Genomic DNA, 6,000 nt, shown 5'->3' on the forward strand with positions numbered 1-6,000 from the left:
CCGGTGAGGCTGAGGCTCGAGGTCAGGGTACGGACACGTGTGGGGGGCGTGTGCGGCGTAGGGCGCGGCATGCCGTGAGGCTAGGCCTCAGGCTTCAGGCCTGGCGGCCCGGCGAAGGGCCGGAGCTAGGGTTAGGGTTAGGCCCCCCGTGAGGCTGAGGCTCGAGGTCGGGGTACGGACACGTGTGGGGGGGCGTGTGCGGCGTTGGGCGCGGCTTGCCGTGAGGCTAGGCCTCAGGCTTCAGGCCTGGCGGCCCGGCGAAGGGCCGGAGCTAGGGTTAGGGTTAGGCCCCCCGTGAGGCTGAGGCTCGAGGTCGGGGTACGGACACGTGTGGGGGGGCGTGTGAGGCGTAGGGCGCGGCATGCCGTGAGGCTAGGCCTCAGGCTTCAGGCCTGGCGGCCCGGCGAAGGGCCGGAGCTAGGGTTAGGGTTAGGCCCCCCGTGAGGCTGAGGCTCGAGGTCGGGGTACGGACACGTGTGGGGGGCCGTGTGCGGCGTAGGGCGCGGCATGCCGTGAGGCTACGCCTCAGGCTTCAGGCCTGGCGGCCCGGCGAAGGGCCGGAGCTAGGGTTAGGGTTAGGACCCCGGTGAGGCTGAGGCTCGAGGTCGGGGTACGGACACGTGTGGGGGGCCGTGTGCGGCGTAGGGCGCGGCATGCCGTGAGGCTAGGCCTCAGGCTTCAGTCCTGGCGGCCCGGCGAAGGGCCGGAGCTAGGGTTAGGGTTAGGCCCCCCGTGAGGCTGAGGCTCGAGGTCGGGTTACGGACACGTGTCGTGCGGCGTGTGCGGCGTAGGGCGCGGCGTGCCGTGAGGCTAGGCCTCAGGCTTCAGGCCTGGCGGCCCGGCGAAGGGCCGAAGCTAGGGTTAGGGTTAGGCACCCCATGAGGCTGAGGCTCGAGGTCGGGGTACGGACACGTGTGGGGGGGCGTGTGCGGCGTAGGGCGCGGCATGCCGTGAGGCTAGGCCTCAGGCTTCAGGCCTGGCGGCCCGGCGAAGGTCCGGATCTAGGGATAGGGTTAGGTCCCCGGTGAGGCTGAGGCTCGAGGTCGGGGTACGGACACGTGTGGGGGGGCGTGTGCGGCGTAGGGCGCGGCATGCCGTGAGGCTAGGCCTCAGGCTTCGGGCCTGGCGGCCTGGCGAAGGCCCGGAGCTAGGGTTAGGGTTAGGACTCCGGTGAGGCTGAGGCTCGAGGTCGGGGTACGGACACGTGTGGGGGGGTGTGTGCAGCGTAGGGCACGGCATACCGTGAGGCTAGGCCTCAGGCTTCAGGCCTGGCGGCCCGGCGAAGGGCCGGAGCTAGGGTTAGGGTTAGGCCCCCGGTGAGGCTGAGGCTCGAGGTCGGGGTACGGACACGTGTGGGGGGGCGTGTGCGGCGTAGGGCACCGCATGCCATGAGGCTAGGCCTCAGGCTTTGGGCCTGGCGGCCCAGCGAAGGGCCGGAGCTAGCTTTAGTGTTAGGACTCCGGTGAGGCTGAGGCTCGAGTTCGGGATATGGACACGTGGGCGGGGGCGTGTGAGGCTTAGGGCGCGGCATGCCGTGAGGCTAGGCCTCAGGCTTTAGGCCTGGCGGCCCGGCGAAGGGCCGGAGCTAGGGTTAGGGTTAGGCCCCCGGTGAGGCTGAGGCTAGAGTTCGGGGTATGGACACGTGTGGGGGGGGCGTGTGCGGCCTAGGGCGCGGCATGCCGTGAGGCTAGGTCTCAGGCTTCAGGCCTGGCGGCCCGGCGAAGGGCCGGAGCTAGGGTTAGGGTTAGGCCCCCCGTTAGGCTGAGGCTCGAGGTCGCGGTACGGACACGTGTGGGGGGGCGTGTGCGGCGTAGGGCGCGGCATGCCGTGAGGCTAGGCCTCAGGCTTCAGGCCTGGCGGCCCGGCGAAGGGCCGGAGCTAGGGTTAGGGTTAGGACTCCGGTGAGGCTGAGGCTCGAGGTCGGGGTACGGACACGTGTGGGGGGGCGTGTGCGGCGTAGGGCGCGGCATGCCGTGAGGCTAGGCCTCAGGCTTCAGGCCTGGCAGCCCGGCGAAGGGCCGGAGCTAGGGTTAGGGTTAGGCTCCCCGTGAGGCTGAGGCTCGAGGGCGGGGTACGGACACGTGTGGGGGGGCGTGTGCGGCGTAGGGCGCATCATAACGTGAGGCTAGGCCTCAGGCTTCAGGCCTGGCAGCCCGGAGAAGGGCCGGAGCCAGGGTTAGGGTTAGGCCCCCCGTCAGGCTGAGGCTCGAGGTCGGGGTATGGACACGTGTGGAGGTTCGTGTGCGGCGTAGGGCGTGTCATGCCGTGAGGCTAGGCCTCAGGTTTCAGGCCTGGCGGCCCGGCGAAGGGCCGGAGCTAGGGTTAGGTTTAGGCCCCCGGTGAGGCTGAGGCTCGAGGTCGGGGTACGGACACGTGTGGGGGGGCGTGTGCAGCGTAGGGCGCGGCATGCCGTGAGGCTAGGCCTCAGGCTTCAGGCCTGGCGGCCCGGCGAAGAGCCGGAGCTAGGGTTAGGGTTAGGCCCCCGGTGAGGCTGAGGCTCGAGGTCGGGGTACGGACACGTGTGGGGGGGCGTGTGCGGCGTAGGGCGCGGCATGCCGTGAGGCTAGGCCTCAGGCTTCAGGCCTGGCGGCCCGGCGAAGGGCCGGAGCTAGGTTTAGGGTTAGGCCCCCGGTGAGGTTGAGGCTCGAGGTCGGGGTACGGACACGTGTGGGGAGGCCTGTGCGGCGTAGGGCGCGGCATGCCGTGAGGCTAGGCCTCAGGCTTCAGGCCTGGCGGCCCGGCGAACGGCCGGAGCTAGGGTTAGGGTTAGGCCCCCGGTGAGGCTGAGGCTCGAGGTCGGGGTACGGACACGTGTGGGGGGGCGTGTGCGGTGTAGGGCGCGGCATGCCGTGAGGCTAGGCCTCAGGCTTCAGGCCTGGCGGCCCGGCGAAGGGCCGGAGCTAGGGTTAGGGTTAGGCCCCCGGTGAGGCTGAGGCTCGAGGTCGGGGTACGGACACGTGTGGGGGGGCGTGTGCGGCGTGGGGCGCGGCATGCCGTGAGGCTAGGCCTCAGGCTTCAGGCCTGGCGGCCCGGCGAAGGACCGGAGCTAGGGTTAGGGTTAGGCTCCCCGTGAGGCTGAGGCTCGAGGTCGGGGTACGGACACGTGTGGGGGGGCGTGTGCGGCGTAGGGGGCATCATGCCGTGAGGCTAGGCCTCAGGCTTCATGCCTGGCAGCCCGGAGAAGGGCCGGAGCTAGGGTTAGGGTTAGGCCCCCCGTGAGGCTGAGGCTCGAGGTCGGGGTACGGACACGTGTGTGGGGGCGTGTGCGGCGTAGGGCGCGGCATGCCGTGAGGCTAGGCCTCAGGCTTCAGGCCTGGCGGCCCAGCGAAGGACCGGAGCTAGGGTTAGGTTTAGGCCCCCGGTGAGGCTGAGGCTCGAGGTCGGGGTACGGACACGTGTGGGGGGGCGTGTGCAGCGTAGGGCGCGGCATGCCGTGAGGCTAGGCCTCAGGCTTCAGGCCTGGCGGCCCGGCGAAGAGCCGGAGCTAGGGTTAGGGTTAGGCCCCCGGTGAGGCTGAGGCTCGAGGTCGGGGTACGGACACGTGTGGGGGGGCGTGTGCGGCGTAGGGCGCGGCATGCCGTGAGGCTAGGCCTCAGGCTTCAGGCCTGGCGGCCCGGCGAAGGGCCGGAGCTGGGGTTAGGGTTAGGCCCCCCGTGAGGCTGAGCCTCGAGGTCGGGGTACGGACACGTGTGGGGGGGCGTGTGCGGCGTAGGGCGCGGCATGCCGTGAGGCTAGGCCTCAGGCTTCAGGCCTGGCGGAACGGCGAAGGGCCGGAGCTAGGGTTAGGGTTAGGCCCCCGGTGAGGCTGAGGCTCGAGGTCGGGGTACGGACACGTGTGGGGGGGCGTGTGAGGCGTAGGGCGCAGCATGCCGTGAGGCTAGGCCTCAGGCTTCAGGCCTGGCGGCCCGGAGAAGGGCCGGACCTAGGGTTAGGGTTAGGCCCCCGGTGAGGCTGAGGCTCGAGGTCGGGGTACGGACACGTGTAGGGGGGCGTGTGCGGCGTAGGGCACCGCATGCCATGAGGCTAGGCCTCAGGCTTCAGGCCTGGAGGGCCGGCGAAGGGCCGGAGCTAGGGTTAGGGTTAGGCCCCCGGTGAGGCTGAGGCTCGAGGTCGGGGTACGGACACGTGTGGGGGGGCGTGTGCGGCGTAGGGCGCGGCATGCCGTGAGGCTAGGCCTCAGGCTTCAGGCCTGGCGGCCCGGCGAAGGGCCGGAGCTAGGGTTAGGGTTAGGCCCCCGGTGAAGCGGAGGCTCGAGGTCGGGGTACGGACACGTGTGGGGGGGCTGGTGCGGCGTAGGGCACGGCATGCCGTGAGGCTAGGCCTGAGGCTTCGGGCCTGGCGGCCCGGCGAAGGGCCGGAGCTAGGGTTAGGGTTAGGACTCCGGTGAGGCTGAGGCTCGAGGTCGGGGTACGGACATGTGTGGGGGGGGCGTGTGCGGCGGAGGGCGCGGCATGCCGTGAGGCTAGGCCTCAGGCTTCAGGCCTGGAGGGCCGGCGAAGGGCCGGAGCTAGGGTTAGGGTTAGGCCCCCGGTGAGGCTGAGGCTCGAGGTTGGGGTACGGACACGTGTGGGGGGGCGTGTGCGGCGTAGGGCGCGGCATGCCGTGAGGCTAGGCCTCAGGCTTCAGGCCTGGCGGCCTGGCGAAGGCCCGGAGCTAGGGTTAGGGTTAGGACTCCGGTGAGGCTGAGGCTCGAGGTCGGGGTACGGACACGTGTGGGGAGGTGTGTGCAGCGTAGGGCGCGGCATGCCGTGAGGCTAGGCCTCAGGCTTCTGGCCTGGCGGCCCGGCGAAGGACCGGAGCTAGGGTTAGGGTTAGGCCACCGGTGAGGCTGAGGCTCGAGGTCAGGGTACGGACTCGCGTGGGGGGGCGTGTGCGGCGTAGGGCGCGGCATGCTGTGAGGCTAGGCCTCAGGCTTCAGGCCTGGCGGCCCGGCGAAGGGCCGGACCTAGGGTTAGGGTTAGGATTCCGGTGAGGCTGAGGCTCGAGGTCGGGATATGGACACGTGGGCGGGGGCGTGTGAGGTTTAGGGCGCGGCAGGCCGTGAGGCTAGGCCTCAGGCTTTAGGCCTGGCGGCCCGGCGAAGGGCCGGAGCTAGGGTTAGGGTTAGGCCCCCCGTGAGGCTGAGGCTCGAGGTCGGGGTACGGACACGTGTTGGGGGGCGTGTGCGGTGTAGGGCGCGGCATGCCGTGAGGCTAGGCCTCAGGCTTCAGCCCTGGCAGCCCGGTGAAGGGCCGGAGCTAGGGTTAGGGTTAGGCCCCCCGTGAGGCTGAGGCTCGAGGTCGCGGTACGGACACGTGGGGGGGGCGTGTGCGGCGTAGGGCGCGGCATGCCGTGAGGCTAGGCCTCAGGCTTCAGGCCTGGCGGCCCGGCGAAGGGCCGGAGCTAGGGTTAGGGTTAGGACTCCGGTGAGGCTGAGGCTCGAGGTCGGGGTACGGACACGTGTGGGGGGGCGTGTGCGGCGTAGGGCGCGGCATGCCGTGAGGCTAGGCCTCAGGCTTCAGGCCTGGCAGCCCGGAGAAGGGCCGGAGCTAGGGTTAGGGTTAGGCCCCCGGTGAGGCGGAGGCTCGAGGTCGGGGTACGGACACGTGTGGGGGGGCGTGTGCGGCGTAGGGCACGGCATGCCGTGAGGCTAGGCCTGAGGCTTCGGGCCTGGTGGCCCGGCGAAGGGCCGGAGCTAGGGTTAGGGTTAGGACTCCGGTGAGGCTGAGGCTCGAGGTCGGGGTACGGACACGTGTGGGGGGGGGCGTGCGGCGTAGGGCGCGGCATGCCGTGAGGCTAGGCCTGAGGCTTCGGGCCTGGCGGCCCGGCGAAGGGCCGGAGCTAGGGTTAGGGTTAGGACTCCGGTGAGGCTGAGGCTCGAGGTCGGGGTACGGACATGTGTGGGGGGGGCGTGTGCGGCGGAGGGCGCGGCATGCCGTGAGGCTAGGCCTCAGGCTTCAGGCCTGGAGGGCCGGCGAAGGGCCGGAGCTAGGGTTAGGTTTAGGCCGCCGGTGAGGCTGA

Source organism: Kogia breviceps, chromosome 15, assembly GCF_026419965.1.
Source record: "Kogia breviceps isolate mKogBre1 chromosome 15, mKogBre1 haplotype 1, whole genome shotgun sequence".
NCBI lineage: Eukaryota > Metazoa > Chordata > Mammalia > Artiodactyla > Physeteridae > Kogia > Kogia breviceps.